This window comes from Symsagittifera roscoffensis, chromosome 3 (assembly GCF_963678635.1).
Source record: "Symsagittifera roscoffensis chromosome 3, txSymRosc1.1, whole genome shotgun sequence".
NCBI classification, from domain to species: Eukaryota; Metazoa; Xenacoelomorpha; order Acoela; family Convolutidae; genus Symsagittifera; species Symsagittifera roscoffensis.
This window is the reverse complement of record NC_087064.1, coordinates 50357757-50377228: the sequence shown is the minus strand read 5'-3', so window position 1 is coordinate 50377228 and position 19472 is coordinate 50357757. Positions and strand designations below refer to the sequence as shown.

Here is a 19472-nt window from a genome sequence, read left to right as displayed (position 1 = left end):
AAGATACATGGGACTTATGATATATTGGATAAAGTTCAAAAAACTACTGATTTTTCGAAAATCAAAATTAAGTGTTTTGATAAGGATTAATTCGTTTGATTCTATAGAATGTTCGTATTTTGCGATTGGCAGATAATATGAGCAATTTGGTTAGATTTCTTGAAATTTTTAAAATAAAATAAGTTCCTGGGGAAAAATTGGTCCTGTAAGCATTTGTAAATTGTTAGGATTTTGTAAAAATCTTTATTTGTAATGGTGCTGGTGGTGGTCGTGGTGTGTTTGTGAGTGTGGGTGCGCTTGTGTATGCTGTGTCATGTGTGTTTGGTTTTATACTTAATTTTTCATTGTTTTAAATGATTTGTACGTGCAGGTTTTTTTTTACAGAAGATGAAAATATTCCAAAGTTTACAGCGAGGTGTAGTCGGGCGACGCTTGCTTGACGGTTAACTTTTGTATGATTTTTTGAAATTGTTGCCTTTGAATGTGTTGTTGGATGTATGATTTTGAGTATTAACCTTGAATTAGAAAATATTTTCGGAGTTCTAGTTATTGCGCGAATGATTTCAGGTGAGAACTTCCTGAGTGATGGTAATACTGTAGAGCTATTACTTACTTTATTCAGCATTGAATTGTATTACATTTTGGCTAGATTATGATCCACGAGGAACGGCGTCATCTCAAAAACATATGTGTCAGGAACTAGTATTTACGAAACAAATTTTATTTTTATAGAAAATGGCTGTGAGTAGGTAGCACAGTTTGTCTGTAAAAACTTATAAAGTTGTTACTTCTGTACATGTGTAAATCCAAAAGACGCTTCTAAAACCTTCTGAGCAATTTCTTGAAGAAGGGTCTCATGCTTTGGGTAATTTTAATGTCGTTAGTAGAATTTGGGTTCGTTCCCTTAAGCGATGAAGTGTTTCGAGTTCTAAATTATATTTATTAGTGAAACTCCGCTAACTGTTTAGTCAAATTTTTTGTCTAAGTGAAAATCCTAGTAAATTGCTACAACATACGTGTGATTATCTACTAAAAAAATTGGAGACCCGTGTTGTCGCAGTTTTCTGGTAGAACTTTTCCACCTCCTTTTCCTTTATTTTACTTCTGAAAGGAGTATATTAGACTTTTCGTCGACGCGGTTTTTGTTAGCTGCTCTGTCGAAGATTATGGTTCTCCTGTGTCCATTTTAAACCCATCTTCATATTCTACTAAAGACTTTAGTCTTTTATTTCAAATAGTGGCTTCATACTTTTACAAGCGTGCTCTGTTTCTTGGTAAAATAGAAAACATGTTAGTTTTTTCAACTTCTCAAAAAGCTATAACTGTAAAAAGCTATACAAAGGTACACTTTTGACATGGATTGCATTGAAATTTCCGTGCCTTTATCCGATCAAATGCTAATCATTCTAAAAAAACTTCCGATGGAATTTTATCTTAAGTTATTATCAATTTGCACTTTTGCTAGTTGAAATGTTGTGCAATCATATTCAGGAAACCAATCAAGGGTTGCTTGTACGCGAGTTTTTGGATCGCACTATCCTTGATCCCTTTTTCACGGTAAACGTGTTTTTTTTTCTTAAAATAGTGTCATCTTTTACGTCTCGTGAGTAGTATAAGAGAGAGGAGAATGTGGGGAGTCCCATAGTTTAAGCTATAGACTCGAGCATCCGGTCTGCAAGCTATGTATTAAAAAAAAGAATAGGTTTCCCAAAGTATTAAGATAATGAACAAATTGTCAGGGTTTCATGTTTTGTGTGATGGTCAGAGTATGGTGAGAAAAACCATAATTTTTTAAAGGATTTCGTGTAGAAATCTCTAGTTTTTTGCAAAAAAATCTGCGCGCGTTAACTGATTTGTTAAATCAAAGTTTAAAAACGCGTAGGTGATGGAATGAAGGTTATCATTTAGTTTTTTGTTTGAAGGTGAGTCACGTGAGGCAAGTGGGTAACAGCTTTTGGGCGACTCAAAAAAGTTTCAAAACAGGCTCTATCTACCTGAAAATATGCTGAAATCTATCTCAAAAGGAGCTCAGACCTCCGAATATTCTGAAAATTGTCACAAAGTGTTAAGTACAGTTACGTAATCCAATTAGACTCAGCATTCGTCCGAAATTTATCCATTTTTACACACTATATCTGCTTTGCTGCTACTTTTTTCCTAGAAGATATATATGTTGTAAACAACATCAGCTCAAAAAAAATTTTCAGTATTAATTTTGAATTCTTGTTGAAAAACTACATGATTCGAATTTAACTTGTTTTTTTTTGACTATTAATCAAATTTCATTCAAAAGAGACGACAAAATTAAAATTATTATTTACAAATCAGATCAATTAAGTGAAGTTTGATTTCTGAGAAGGATACAATTTTCTGACAATTTACCAAAAACACATTTTTTACCCAAGTTTTTGTCACAATTATCATCCTAGATTCGTTCATGAAACAGACTTGGAGGAATTTTCTATGCCAAATTTCAAAAACTGTATTTGTTTCTAAACAAAATTGTTGGATGTGTACACGTTTCTAAGAATCTGAATTTGCTCTACATTTGCAACCTTCCTTGTCCCCAATGAGTGTTGTTATTTCTCAAAAATAATTCTACAGCAGAGCTTTGTAAAACTGTTTTTTTTTGTCAATTGAAGTAAATAAACAACTTGAATATAAATTTTTGGTAAGTACTTCATTTAATTGCCTCTAACAGAATTGTTTTCTCTGACCAATTCTCTGACCAATTGTTTTCAACGTAAAAAAATCAGGATTGGGTTTCTTTCTGTTTGGTGTAGCTTTTACAGTGTTTTTAACTCACCAAGTAACACTTTTTAATAGATTCAAATTTCTAGCTAAAATGCAGATGTTTTTAAGAACACCAGCAAAAACAGTATCTGTGTTTAAAATTTTTTTGAAAAAGTTTTGTAATTTTTCAAATGATGATATTTTATCAAAGCTTTTTTGTTACAAATTCCAAAAAATTGAAATTATTTTCGCCCCTTAACATCTAGCTTGTTTTGATGTAAGCAATCTCATCTCATTTAAAAAAAAATGTTGAAAAAAATCATTGAAATACATAAAATTGTTAAGTTTTCAACAAAGTTACTTTCTAGCTTGCATCTTGCAAAATAAAACACATTTTGAGTGAGAACCAAGTTTTTGAATGTAATCAGGTGGTTCAGTAATTTATTTTTAGAACGTTTTGGAAAATTAACTAATATCGGCTTATGTTTTTTTTGGTTTTGGATAAATTTAAAGTTCGTCGGAATTTTTTTTTCTGTTTCTTTCATGCCGAAAATAGTTTTGAACTAAACATAATTCAACTATGGAGCAATCCAAACATCGCAAACATTAATGAACTTTACAATTAGCAGCCACCATAAACTTTCCCAAGATTTGGGCGAGTTCTCTGAGTTCATTCAAAGTTTAATTGACAAAGGCTTCAAGTCTTCGTTTTCCTCCGCAGTGAAAAATCGACTCTGAATATGTGCGGCTTTTTCACACTGTACTGCGTGTTTTTGATCAACACCTTGCTCCTGTCGTGTTCTCTCTTACAGATGTCCAGCACCATAGTTGATTTTTTGACAGATTTGGCTTCATATATAGGTTCGAGTCAAAGGTTTTCAGCTTCATGAAGAATAGTATTCCGCATTGCTGATATCCTCTCTCCTTCTTTCTCTCCAAAATAGACTTGCTTCGATTTTTTGGATTGTCCCGTTTCAATGTTTGTGAGTAGTTGGGAGCATTGTGGTTTGAAATAAGTTTTTAAATGAATGGAATTTTATGGAATTTCAAACCATTTTGATATCAACCGATCAAAATTGAGCATAGCATCTTTTGAAAATTTGGGATATTTTGACTTAAAAAATGAAGTACTCACAGATATAGTTTTAATCAAAGATTTTGAGGAAACTTATGTGGAAGCAATTCACAATCAACTATTTTGATTCACTCAAAACTTATAATGTTCCGTGCCTTTATATTTTATAGGTTTTTCCCTTGCTTTGTTATTTACTTCTTGATCACTCATTCTTCAGTTCTTGTATTTAAAAACATTGTTCACAAATCTGGCAATACTTTTTATATCGAAAAACTTTCCCTTTTTTTCTTAAATCAACCAGTAAAATTTCTGATAGATTCATTTTTCTAGCTAAAATACAGATTATTTAAAAAATACAGGTGATTCTTTGACAGCTTTGGCTTCATATATAGCTTCGAGTCAAAGGTTTTCAGCTCCATGAAGAATAGTATTCCGCATTGCTGATATCCTCTCTCCTTCTTTCTCTCCAAGACAAACTTGCTCGGGTTTTTCGAATTGTCCCGTTTCTTTTTTTTGAATAGTTGAGAGCATGGTGGTTTGAAATGTATTTTCCCTTTGTAGGTTTTTGTGGGCCAAATGCAATCGTCAAATTCTTGTTTTTTTTTGAAATTTCAATGTAACTGGGACTTGTGTTTTTTCTGGACTAAATTTGTGATAAGCAAACTGATCAGATGAGGAGAAACGAGCGAAAAAATTTTGGGATTAAATGAAAATGGAATTTAACAGTATGAATCATCATGATTTCCATAAATGGAAGAAACAAAAAATATGGAATGTGAATGAATTTTCCATCTATGAAATTGCGTAGTCGTATTTCTCCTATATAAATCCACAAAAGCAGCTGACTTTCTTCCAGATGGCAGCTGCTATGTGTCAAGCGCTCCTCAGCTTTCCTTCAGATTACAAAAAAAAATCACTACTTATATCTGTTTTTAACGAGTTTAACGAAAAAAACTTAGTATCGCAAGATTATTGCGTGTGTACTCACAATTGTTTTTATTTCTTTCATAGCAAGTTCTATATAAAAATATTAGGAATTTTTCTCAATCAAGTTTTTAATAGATTAGAAAAATATCAATAAATTTATCATGAAATTGACTGTCTTCATTTTTGTACAAACACAAATTTTACGCAGGCATCAAAGCATCGAGAGGAGAAATATTCAATCAGCTTAGTCGAGCAGTTCAATATAACTTGAAAGAGAAAGGAGCAGAAACAACACCAGTCATTGCAAGGAAACGACTCATTCGGAAAAAATTCAGGAAACAATATTTATTCTAATCAAAAACTTGCCTCCACCAAAACTCTTTGTTCAGCGTTTCGGGACAGAATTTGAAACATCAAAACTCAAAATGTGAACCTGATTTGTTGAAAATAAGTGTTTGTTTTATTGATAATCTTGTTTATGTGCATAAAGATAAAATAAGCGTTGCCATGGAAAAATAAAAATATTTTAAAGGCTCTTTTATTAGTGTGCACTGTCAAAGTTTTACAAAACAAGATTTTTGTCAAAAAAATCAATTCAAGAAGAAAAAAAAAGCATTATACATGCAATTAGGAAATTATATTAAAAGTTTAAAAAAACAAATCCTTTTTGAAATAAATTCAGAGTCAATTTTTGAGTTCGCTGTCACTTGCTTCTGCCTGTGCCATACCATGTTTTCTTCTCAACAGACATAATTTATCCTTTTTGATTCTTTCATGTACTTTCTATCATGATTTTTTCACTTTTCTGCCAATCATGCAGGGGAAATCATAGAGGAGTGTAACACATCTTTATGTCTCTGTAGAAGATAATCTGCTAAAACGAAGATAAAATATTGCTTCAGAAGGAAGAGTTTCCTTGAGAACGACTCCTTTTTTGACAGTTTTGATTGAGCGTCTTTATCCAGATTTGAAGACAAAAATAGAAAAACATCAGCTTCATCATCTTACAGTTTGTTGTGGAAGTCTGATTGGATAGGTTTTTAATGGAATTTTTAGAAGTTAGTGGGCAATAAGATTAGGATTCTTAATCTTAGTGGGCAATAAGAATGGGCAACAAGAAATGGAAGAAGTTAGTGGACAAAAAGAATAAGATTCTAGAAGTTAATGGGTAATGACTTCTCACAAAGTTTAAAGTGTTAATGTGTAGATTCTAGAAATTAATGAAGTCATTTTCTCTGTTGCAACTTTCGATGTTCTGTGGAACTTTTTGGTTCAGTTTTTATAAACATGTTTGCCGAAAAAACTTTCGAAAAACAACATCTAATCTCTATCAGACGCTTGGCTCTACCCAGATGCTCAACTTAGTTTTTTTTGGAAAAGATTCAAAAAATCCAAAACTCATACGTGAGTTTCTTGAAAAATGGTGATTGTTACAATGATGATTCTATAAATAGGAGCGTGTCACTTATCATTTTAATCTTCAGCATATGTTGAAGTTCATTGTATTTCATATTAAACACTTCTAACATTTAATGTAATTTTTAACACGTGTGCGACAATTTACTCAGAATATTACGACAAATTGTTTTTGAGCAATAGAAATACAAAAAGCGGATTTGTGAACGATAAAACAAAGAACGATGAAATTCATACATTTTGAATATTAACAGTGTGAGAAAGAATTGTTAAAGTTTTCTTTAAATTGCGAAACAATTTAAGGAAATTTTTGTTCAAATCCGATTTTTTTAAAAACTTTTTATTGAGTGCCCAAAATTTTTTTATAATTTTTCTGTGTAAGAGGTAATACTTTTTGTGCGGTTTTTTGAAATAAAAATTTTAAAGCGTTTCGATATCAACCAATCAGAATTGAGCACTGCATCTTTTGAGAATTTATGATAATTTGAAAAAGAGAATGAAGTACTCACATATATAATTTCTATCAAAGAGTGTGAGGAAACCTATGTAAAAGCAATTCAAAATCAACTATTTTGATTCACTCAAAACGTATAGTTTTTCTTGTCTTTTTGATTTATAGGTTTTTCCTTTGCTTTGTTATTAATTTCCTGTTCACAAATCTGGCAATACTTTAATTATCGAAAATCTTTTCCAGTGTTTTTTAAATCACCAAGTGACATTTTTTGATAGATTCATATTTCTAGCTAATACACAGATATTTTTAAGAACACCAGCAAAAACAGTATCTGTGTTTAAAAATTTTTAAAAAAAGTTTTTGTATTTTTTCAAATGAAGATATTTTATTAAAGCTTTTTTTTGTTAGAAATTACAGGAAAATTAAAACTATTTTTGCTGCTTAACATCTAGTTTGTTTTCATGTAGCCAATCTCATCTCATTTTTTGAAAAAAAAAATATTGAAAAAAATCATTGAAAAACATAAAATTGATAAGTTTTTCAACAAAATTATTTTCTAGCTTGCATGTTGTCATAATAAAATACATTTTGAGTGAGAACCAAGTTTTTGAATGTAATCAGGTGTTTCGGTAATTTATTTTTAGAAAGTTTTGGAAAATCAACTAATATCGGCTGATGTTTTTTGGTTTTCGGGTTGGGATAAATTTAAAGTTCGTCAGAATTTTTCGTTCTGTTTCTTTCTTGCCGAAAAAATAGTTTTTCAACTATGGAGCAATCAAAACATCACAAAGCATTACTGAACTTTACAATTATCAGCAACCATAAACTTTCCCAAGATTTGGTTGAGTTCTCTGAGCTCATTCAAAGTTTAATTGACAAAGGCTTCAAGTCTTCGTTTTCCTCGGCAGTGAAAAGTCGACTCTGAATATGTGCGGCTTTTTCACACTGTACTGCTTGTTTTTGATCAACACCTTGCTCCTGTCGTGTTCTTTCTTACAGATGTCCAGTAACTTAGTTGATTCTTTGACAGATTTGGCTTCATATATAGGTTCGAGTCAAAGGTCTTCAGCTTCATGAAGAATAGTATTCCGCCTTGCTGATATCCTCTCTCCTTCTTTCTCTCCAAAATAGACTTACTTGGGTTTTTGACATTGTCCCGTTTCAATGTTTTTGAGTAATTGGGAGTATTGTGGTTCGAAATAAGTTTTTAAATGAATTGATTTTTATGGAATTTTAAACCATTTTGATATCAACCGATCAAAGTTGAGCATTGCATCTTTTGAAAATTTTGGATATTTCGACTGATAGAATGAAAATCTCACAGATATAGTTTTAATCAAAAAAATTTGAGGAAACTTATGTGGAAGTAATTCACAATCAACTATTTTGAATCACTCAAAACTTATAATTTTCCGTGCCTTTATAGTTTATAGGTTTTTCCCTTGCTTTGTTATTTACTTCTTGATCACTCATTCTTCAGTTCTTGTAATTAAAAACATTGTTCACAAATCTGGCAATAATTTTTTTATCAAAAAACTTTCCCATTTTTTCTTAAATCAACCAGTAAAATTTTTGATTGATTCATTTTTCTAGCTAAAATACAGATTTTTTAAAAAACACTAGCAAAAACAGTATCTGTTTTAGAAAATTTTTGCAAAAATATATAGTTTTTCAAATGATGATATTCTGTTAAAATTTTTTTTGATAGAAATTCAAAAAAACTGAACTAATTTTCCGCCGCTTAACATCTAGCTGGTTTCGATGTAACCAATAAATCTCTTTTTTTTGGAAAAAAAATTATTGAAGAAAATGATTAAAACACAGATTTTACGCAGGCATCAAAGCATCGAGGAGAAATATTCAATCAGCTTAGTGGAGCAGTTCAACATAACTTGAAGTGGAAAGGAGCAGAAACAACTCATTTGGAAAAAATTCAAGAGACAATATTTAAGTTCTAATCGAAAACTTGGCTCTACCAAAACTCTTTGTTCAGCGTTTCGGGACAGAATTGGAAACTTCAAAACTCAAAATATGAACCTGATTTGTTGAAAATAATTTTTTGTTTTATTGATGATCATGTTTATGTGCATAAAGATAAAATGAGCGTTGCCATGGCAAAATAAAATTATTTTAAATGCTCTTTTATTAGTTTGCACTGTCAAATCTTTATAAAACAAGATTTTTTTCAAAAAAATCTATTCAAGAAGAAAAAAAAAGCATTATACATGCAATTAGGAAATTAAATTAAAAATTTAAAAAAAAACAAATCCTTTTTGAAATAAATTCAGAGTCAATTTTTGAGTTCGTTGTCACTTGCTTCTGCCTGTGCCATACCATGTTTTCTTCTCAACAGACATATTTATCCTTTTTGATTCTTTCATGTAATTTCTATCATGATTGTTTCGCTTTTAAGCCAATCATGCAGGGGAATTCATAGAGGAGTGTAACACATCTTTATGTATCTGTAGAAGATATTCTGCTAAAACGAAGACAAAAATTTTCTTCAGAAATAAGAGTTTCCTTGAGAATGACTCTTTTTTCACAGTTTTGATTGAGTATCTTTATCCAGATTTGAAGACAAAAATAGAAAACATCAGTTTCATCATCTTACAGTTTCTTGTGGAAGTCTGATTGGATAGGTTTTTAATGGAATTTTTAGAAATTAGTGGGCAATAAGATTAAGATTCTTTATCTTAGTGGGCAATAAGAATGGGCAATAAGAAGTGGACGAAATTAAAGGGCAAAACAAATCTGGCAATACTTTATTTATCGAAAAGCTTTTCCAGTGTTTTTTTAAATCACCAAGTGACATTTTTTGATAGATTCATATTTCTAGCTAATACACAGATATTTTTAAGAACACCAGCAAAAACAGTATCTGTGTTTAAATTTTTTTTTTTTGTATATTCTCAAATAAAGATATTTTATTAGAGCTTTTATTAGAGCTTTTTTATTCTCTCTTACAGATGTCCAGCACCTTAGTTGATTCTTTGACAGATTTGGCTTCATATATAGGTTCGAGTCAAAGGTTTTCAGCTTCATGAAGAATAGTATTCCGCCTTGCTGATATCCTCTCTCATTCTTTCTCTCCAAAATAGACTTACTTGAATTTTTGACATTGTCCCGTTTCAATGTTTTTGAGTAGTTGAGAGTATTGTGGTTCGAAATAAGTTTTTAAATGAATTGTATTTTATGGAATTTTAAACCATTTTGATATCAACCGATCAAAATTGAGCATTGCATCTTTTGAAAATTATGGATATTTTGACTTATAGAAGGAAATACTCACAGATATAGTTTTAATCAAAAAATTTGAGGAAACCTCTGTGGAAGTAATTCACAACCAACTATTTTGAATCACTCAAAACTTATAATTTTCCGTGCCTTTATAGTTTATAGGTTTTTCCCTTGCTTTGTTATTTACTTCTTGATCACTCATTCTTCAGTTCTTGTAATTGAAAACATTGTACACAAATCTGGCAAAAAAATTTTTATCGAAAAACTTTCCCATTTTTTCTTAAATCAACCAGTAAAATTTTTGATTGATTCATTTTTCTAGCTAAAATACAGATTTTTTAAAAAACACTAGCAAAAACAGTATCTGTTTTAGAAAATTTTTGCAAAAATATATAGTTTTTCAAATGATGATATTCTGTTAAAAGTTTTTTTGATAGAAATTCAAAAAAACTGAACTAATTTTCCGCCGCTTAACATCTAGCTGGTTTCGATGTAACCAATCATATCTCTTTTTTTTGGAAAAAAATTTATTGAAGAAAATCATTGAAACACAGATTTTACGCAGGCATCAAAGAATCGAGAGGAGAAATATTCAATCAGCTTAGTGGAGCAGTTCAACATAACTTGAAGTGGAAAGGAGCAGAAACAACTCATTTGGAAAAAATTCAAGAGACAATATTTAAGTTCTAATCGAAAACTTGCCTCTACCAAAACTCTTTGTTCAGCGTTTCGGGACAAAATTGGAAACTTCAAAACTCAAAATATGAACCTGATTTGTTGAAAATAATTGTTTGTTTTATTGATGATCATGTTTATGTGCATAAAGATAAAATGAGCGTTGCCATGGAAAAATAAAATTATTTTAAATGCTCTTTTATTAGTTTGCACTGTCAAATCTTTATAAAACAAGATTTTTTTCAAAAAAATCAATTCAAGAAGAAAAAAAAAGCATTATACATGCAATTAGGAAATTAAATTAAAAATTAAAAAAAAAAATCCTTTCTGAAATAAATTCAGAGTCAATTTTTGAGTTCGTTGTCACTTGCTTCTGCCTGTGCCATACCATGTTTTCTTCTCAACAGACATAATTTATCCTTCTTGATTCTTTCATGTACTTTCTATCATGATTGTTTCACTTTTAAGCCAATCATGCAGGGGAATTCATAGAGGAGTGTAACACATCTTTATGTATCTGTAGAAGATAATCTGCTAAAACGAAGACAAAAATTTTCTTCAGAAGTAAGAGTTTCCTTGAGAACGACTCTTTTTTCACAGTTTTGATTGAGTATCTTTATCCAGATTTGAAGACAAAAATAGAAAACATCAGTTTGATCATCTTACAGTTTATTGTGGAAGTCTGATTGGATAGGTTTTTAATGGAATTTTTAGAAATTAGTGGGCAATAAGATTAAGATTCTTAATCTTAGTGGGCAATAAGAATGGGCAATAAGAAGTGGAAGAAACTAAAGGGCAAAACAAATCTGGCAATACTTTATTTATCGAAAAGCTTTTCCAGTGTTTTTTTTAAATCACCAAGTGACATTTTTTGATAGATCCATATTTCTAGCTAATACACAGATATTCTTAAGAACACCAGCAAAAACAGTATCTGTGTTTAAAAATTTTGAATTTTTTTTTGTATATTCTCAAATGAAGATATTTTATTAGAGCTTTTTTGTTAGAAACTACAAAAAATTGAAATTGATTTTGCTGATTAACATCTAGTTTGTGTTGATGTAACCAATCTCATCTCATTTTTTGAAAAAAAATTGAAAAAAATCATTGGAATACATAAAATTGATAAGTTTTTCAACAAAAATATTTTCTAGCTTGCATGTTGTCATAATAAAATACATTTTGAGTGAGAACCAAGTTTTTGAATGTAATCAGGTGTTTCGGTAATTTATTTTTAGAAATTTTTGGAAAATCAACTAAAATCGGCTGATGTTTTTTTCGGTTTTGATAAATTTAAAGTTCGTCAGAATTCTTCGTTCTGTTTCTTTCATGCCGAAAAAATAGTTTTGAACCAAAAATATTTCAACTATGGAGCAATCAAAACATCACAAAGCATTACTGAACTTTACAACTATCAGCAACCATAAACTTTCCCAAGATTTGGGCGAGTTCTTTGAGTTCAAAGTTTAATTGACATAGGCTTCAAGTCTTCCTTTTCCTCCGCAGTGAAGAGTCGAATCTGAATATGTGCGGCTTTTTCACACTGTACTGCTTCATTTTGATACACACCCTCCTCATGTCGTTTTCTCTATTACAGATGTCCAGCACCATAGTTGATTCTTTGACAGATTTGGTCTCATATATAGGTTCGAGACAAAAGTTTTCACCTTCATGAAGACTAGTATTCCGCATTGCTGATATCCTCTCTCCTTCTTTCTCTCAAAAATAGACTTGCTCGGATTTTTCTGATTGTCCCGTTTTAGTTTTTTCGATTAGTTGGGAGTTTGGTGGTTCGAAATAAGTTTTTAAATGAATGGAGTTTTATGGAATTTCAAACAATTTTGATATCAAACAGTCAGAATTGAGCTTTGCATCTTTTGAAAATTTTGGACATTTTCACTAATAGAATGAAGTACTCACAGATATAGTTTCGATCAAAGATTGTGAGAAAACCTATGTGAAAACAATTCACAATCAACTATTTCGATTCACTCAAAACTTATAATTTTCCGTGTCTTTATATTTTATAGGTTTTTCCCTTGCTTTGTTGTTTACTTCTTGATCACCCATTCTTCAGTTCTTGTAATTAAAAACATTGTTCACAAATCTGGCACTACTTTTTTCATCAAAACTCTTTCCCATTTTTTTAAAATCAGCGAGTAAAATTTTTGATAGATTCAAATTTCTAGCTAAAATACAGATTTTTATTAAAAACACCAGCAAAAACAGTACGTGTTAGAAAATTTTTCAAAAAATTGTATTTTTTTTCAAATGATGATATTCTGTTAAAAGTTTTTTCGATAGAAATTCAAAAAAATTGAATTCATTTTCCGCTGTTTAACATCTAGCTTGTTTTGATGTAACCAATCATATCTCATTTTTTTGGAAAAAAAGTATTGAAGAAAGTAATTGAAATACATAAAATTGTTAAGTTTATCAACAAAATTACTTTCTAGGTTGCATTTTGTCAAACTAAAACAAATTTTGAATGAGAACCAAGTTTTTGAATGTAACGAGATGTTTCAGTAAGTCAGTAATAAACTTTGGAAAATCAACTAATATCGCTTTATGTTTTTTGTCGATTTTGGTTAAAGTTCAAGTTTGTCAGATTTTTTTTTGTTTTTTTTTTAATGCCGAAAAATTAGTTTTGAACAAAAAATATTTCAATTATCGAGCAATCAATTATCACAAAGCATTACTGAACTTTACAATTATCAGCAACAATAAACTTTCCCAAGATTTGGGCGAGTTCTTTGAGTTCATTCAAAGTTTAATTGACATAGGCAACTTGCTGCAAATCTTCGTTCCCTCCGCAGTGAAAAGTCGAATCTGATTATATGCGGCTTTTTCACACTGTACACTGCTTAGTTTTGCTTCGAGTCTTCGTTTTCCTCCGCAGTGAAAAGTCGAATTGGAATATGTGCGGCTTTTTGACACTGTACTGCTTGATTTTGATACACAACTTCCTCATGTCGCATGCTGCTAATTCGTATTCTCTATCTTAGATGTCCAGCACCATAGTTGACTCTTTGACAGATTTGGCTTCATATATAGCTTCGAGCCAAAATTTTTCAGCTTCATGAAGAATAGTATTCCGCATTTCTGATATCCTCTCTCCTTCTTTCTCTCCAAGACAAACTTGCTCGGTTTTTTCGAATTGTCCCCTTTTTTTTTGAATCGTTAGGAGCATGGTGGTTCGAAATAAATTTTCCCTTTGTAGGGTTTTGCGGGCCAAATGCAATCTTCAATTTCTTGTTTTTTTTTTGAAAATTCAATAAACTGGGACTTGTGTATTTTCTGGAGTAAATTTCTGATAAGCAAACTAATCGGATGAGGAGAAATGAGCGAAATGATTTTGGGATTAAATGAAAATGGAATTAAACAGTATGAGTCATCATGATTTCCATAAATGGAAGAAAAAACAATATAGAGTGTGTATGAAATTGTGTACTTTCCATCTTGAAATTGTGTACTTTCCAGTGTGTACTGTATGAAATTGTGAACTTTCCAGTGTGTACTTTCCATCTATGAAATTGTTGAAAATTTCTCCTATATAAATCGACAAAAGCAGCTGACTTTCTTCCAGATGGCAGCTGCTATGTGTCAAGCGCTCCTCAGCTTTCCTTCAGATTACAATAAAAAATCACTACTTATTTCCACTTCTAACGAGTTTAACGAAAAAACTTAGTAACGCAAGATTATTGCGTGTCGACTCACAATTGTTTTTATTTCTTTGGTTTAGTTCTATTTAATATTTTTAGGATATTTTCTCAATCAAGTTTTTAGGAGATTAGATATTTATCAATACATTTATCAAGAAGTTGACTGTCTTCATTTTTGTACAAACACAGATTTTACACAGGCATCAAAGCATCGAGAGGAGATTTAATCAATCAGCTTAGTCGAGCAGTTCAACATAACTTGAAGTGGAAAGGAGCAGAAAAAACACCAGTCATTGCAAGGAAACGACTCATTCCGAAAAATATCAAGAGGCAATGTTTAAGTGCTAAGCAAAAACTTGCCTCCACCAAAACTCTTTGTTCAGCGTTTCGGGACAGAATTTAAAATTTCAAAACTCAAAATATGAACCTGGTTTGTTGAAAATATGTGTTTGTTTTTATTGATGATCATGTTTATGTGCATAAAGATAACAAAGCGTTGCGATGGGAATATAAAACTATTTTAAATGCTTTTTCATTGGTTTGCACTGTCAAATCATTATAAAACAAGATTTTTTCAAAAAATTCAATACAAGAAGAAAAAAAAGCATTATACATGCAATTTGGAAATTATATTAAATGTTCAAAAAAAATAAATCTTTCTTGAAATAAATTCGGAGTCAATTTTTGAGTTTATTGTCACTTGCTTCTGCCTGTGCCCCACCATGTTTTCTTCTAAAAAGACATAATTTATCCTTTTGAGTCATGTTTGTTTCTTTAATGTACTTTGTATTTCTGCCAATCATGCAGGGGATTTCATAGAGGAGTGTAACACTTCTTTATGTCTTTGTAGAAGATAATCTGCTAAAACGAAGATTAAATTTTTTTTCAGAAGGAAGAGTTTCCTTGAGAACGACTCCTTTTTTCACAGTTTTGATTGAGTATATCTATCCAGATTTGAAAACAAAAATAGAAAAACATCAATTTCATCATCTTACAGTTTGTTGTGGAAGTCTGATTGGATATGTTTTTAATAGAAATTTTAGAAGTTAGTGGGCAATAAGATTAAGATTCTTAATCTTAGTAGGCAATAAGAATAGGGTTCTATAAATAGGAGCGTGTCACTTATCATTTCACTGTTCAGCATATGTTGAAGTTCATTGTGTTTCATATTAAACACTTCTAACGTTTAATGTAATTTTTAACACGTGTTCGACAATTTACTCAAAATGTTACGACAATTTGTTTTAGATCAATAGAAATGCAAAAAGTGGATTTGTGAACGATAAGACAAAGAACAATGAAGTTCATAATTTTTGAATATTAACAGTGTGAGAAAGAATTGTTACAGTTTTCTTTAAATTGCGAAACAATTCAATGAAATTTTTCTACAAATCCGAATTTTTTTAAAATTTTTTATTGAGTGCCCAATTTTTTTAAAATAATTTTCCTGTGTAGTAGGTAAAATTTTTTGTGGTTTTTTGAAAACAATATAAAAAACTCTGGTTACAGAAAGAATTGTTACAGTTTTCTTTAAATTGCGAAACAATTCAAGGAAATTTTTCTACAAATCCGAATTTTTTAAAAAATTTTTATTGAGTGCCAAAATTTTTTTAAAATAATTTTCCTGTGTAGTAGGTAAAATTTTTTGTGGTTTTTTGAAAACTATATAAAAAACACTTAATACATTGTAGTTTTGAGGTTTTTGATCAGATTTCATGCATAAAAAGGATTTTCTATTGATCAAATTAAGAACAAACAAATTCAATAGCTTTAATTTTTAAAAGTGTAAGAAATACTTGTTACAATTTTCTTTCAACTACGAAAAAAACATGTGAATTTTTTCTTAAAATGCCAAGTCTTCTTAAATTTTTATAACATGTGTGCTGAAAGTTTTATGAAAATTTGTGCAACATGCAAAATTGTTTTGATGTTTCAGAAGCGCAAAAATAAGTTTTTCAGTGCGGAAATTGTTTTATGAAACTATTCTGTTAGATGCAAACTTTTTCGTGGTTTTTTGAAAAACATTTAAAAGCCTAACTTCTTGTTTTTATGCATATGTGAAAAACGCAAGACTATATTGTATAAAAAAACGTTAAAGTATTGCTAGAAAACTTTATTTTTGTTAACTTCGAACACTATTTCTTATTTAATACATTTTTCTTCTGATGTTTTTGATCAACATACATGCAAAAAATGAATTTTTCAATGACCAAAAACAGAACAAAAAAATTTATAAACTGTTTTTTTATTAGTGCCAGAAAATCTTGTTAAACTTGTCTTCAAAATGCGAAAAATTTATTAGTAACGTTTCTTAAAATGCAACTTTTTTTAAATGTGTGCTAAAAGTATGGTGAAAAATTTTTGCAAGGTTCTTAACATGTGTGCTAAAAAGGTATTGACTTTTTTCAATGCTGAGTACAAAAAATATTTTGAAAATGTTTACAAGTTTTTCAAACTGATTCAATTTTTGAACCAGTTTTGCAAAAAAAACAGTGCTGTAAAAATATTTGCCAATTGCAAAGTTAATCTGATTTTTAATCCGTGTGCAATATTATATCAACAACTTTTTCTGAGACTTGTCAAGTTATCTCGTTATTCCTACCACTTTAAAAAATATAGATGCGATAAAAAATTTAATTTTAAAACACAAAACAACAACCAATTTGTTTACAAATCAAAGAGATGTCGAGCTGCTAAAGAATTTCGCAAATTCTCAAAAAAGCGCAAAGCTGATCTTGCCTCCATCGCCGGTGGTCGTGTTTGTGGTTTGCTGACTGGAGATCTTGGCTCAGTGAACCCCTGATCCTCGTGTTTTGTAATTGGGTTCTCCACGGATACTTCTTTTTTTCCCACAGAAAAAGGAAATCGTTCACTCGGGTTAAGCCATTCAAACTTTTTCTGCAAACTGTGACATCCTTTTCATCGAACCAAACTGATAAAGGCATACAATCACAAAATAAGCAAACAATGAAAAAACTGATAATGCAATCAATGAACCGCTGTTTAAAAGATTGAATACAGTTGAAAATAACCTGTATGAGGTTGAAATGCTGATATCAACCATTGAACACCGAGAACCTATCCTTGTTGGGTTTTTCATACTTCAGTATGCAAAATTGAAATTGTTGGAGCTGTACTACAATTTATGATAAGTTCTGCGATGCAAGCAAGTTTGAAGAGTTGGAGATGGAAACAGACACATTTGACTTAGCACTGGCTGAAGAAAAGTTATTTGACTGTATCTAACTAGATAAGAGAGCTGCCTGGGAACAAAAGAATAAAAAACTGCAGATACTCTTTCAAGGCCGATGCAAAATCTAACGTCTTCCCTCGAACGTATTTCAGTACGCAAAAAACCTTGATAACGGGAGCCGGGAGTTTTAAAAGAGGCATTTAGATAAATAGAAAAGCTAGGTTTGTGTAGGAAGACAATTTGCTGCTTTGACGCCAACAAGTCAGTTAAATTCATTTTCAGTAGTAAAGGTTTGAACAAATGAATTCTAGAAGATTCTGGAGAGGAACCGAAGTCAAAGTACAGGAGCAATTATGAAGATGAAGCAATCAAACTAACAGCTACAAATAGAGGACTCGGAACCTTAAACCATATGGTAGCCACATATGAAGAAACAAACAAATGACTTAGTTGTTTTTATCCAAAAAGACGAGTTCAAGATGATGGAAATCATACAAAACTTTTGAAGTTATAAATGCTGATGCAATGCGATAAACTTTAAGAAGTGATGTCTTGCATCAAACTTATATACGAGGTACTATGTTGTTGGTTTTTTTTTGAGTTGCGGTAAATTGAAAATACGACGCAGTGTTTTTTATGTTTTCTTTGTATTTTGTTTTCTCAAAAGTTTGACTTTTTTTGAAGTTTCAAGATGTTTCAGCATATTTTCAGGTAAAAAGAGCACTGTTTCAAAAAGTAACTTGGAAAATAGTGATTGGGTTGATTTATACCAAATCGTCTCGTGTTTTGAAGTTTTTTCGAAAAATTTTCATTTTTTTTTCATACGAAATCTAAATTTTCACCAATTAGATAACGACCGCCGAAATTGTTGCAAAAAACTAGACACTTGCTACACAGAATTCAAAAAGTTAGTTTTTTTTTACCATTCTTTTAGTATCACACAAATCATGAAACCTTACCAATTCTTTTCCTTATCTTATCTTAGTACCATGTTTTAAATCTCAAGTAAGTTGAACTTGTTTTACTGGTTTTTGTTCTAAATGAAAACCGTTATTTCTTGATATTCTGTGTTTTTTGTATTAGTTCTACACTTCAAACGAACGTTTATTGATACCATTGAGACATATCAATTTTTATCTTATAAATGATAGGGTAATTTTTCATGAGCGCCATGTAAGAGGTTTGTATCATCGGTAGGGATTTGTACCATGGTCTTTTTTTTCACTAATTTTAGACATGGCAATTTGTGCTTGGAATCTTCAAGATTGAGATGTTAGAGACGTTTAAGATTGCTTTAAAAAATGATTTGATTCCGAAAAAGTTTTTGGTTTCCGTTTGATATATGTGAATAAGTTATTTTTTATTTTCAGATAACATTCCCCTAAAATTCCAGCCTATAGGCCGCGTAGATATGGCTTTTGAATATAAGGTTGCAATCATAGTTGTTGTTTCTATTGCTTTTGCTTTTGATGCGAATTATGTGATTTGATTTATAGCGTATTTATGCAAAGTTTTTTGCTAATTGTTTTCGAAATCATACTGCGTTACTAAAATATCCTGTGGTCCTATTCATGGTGATAGAATGTCATGAGGTGTGGGTATTGACTTTGTCCGAAGGTAAAAAATGTTTGTAATAAGGATTATGAAAAAATACAGGTGTATTAAAGTCCGGAAAAGAGAATAAAAAATAAAATCAACCATGGTATATTTTTGTTATTTATAAAATTATTAGGTGCAAATAAAAGGGGGAGGTTTTGTTTGATCAGTTATAACTGACTCCGAAAGTGGCAACAGATTTTATGCAATGTTTCTCAATTCTGTTGTGATTTCAAAACTTGAAGAATTTCTTGCAGTGCTTAAAATTTCAGATTATGGTTTTCTATGTCTTGGTGGATATCATAACTATAGTGTAAACTATAGAAACCAACTATGAAGTTGTTTATTGATGATTTTTGTAGGAAGGTGTTCCAGTCAAGTCTTATTGGCTTGTTTGTGTTTTTTGGAATTCTTGGTATATATTTTTTAATTATGAGTTGTAGATCTGGCAGGACTGTATTAAACTAAAAAATGCTTCAATCAAAAGATTTGGAAGGCAGAGAA

General features: G+C 30.6%; 1 protein-coding gene across 1 annotated transcript in view; it reads left to right on the top strand.

The window, feature by feature from the left end:
- The window catches only part of LOC134841748 (uncharacterized), a 257893-nt gene that overhangs the window by 43110 nt on the left and 195311 nt on the right, over positions 1–19472 (top strand). The gene's annotated exons all lie outside the window — the stretch shown is intronic.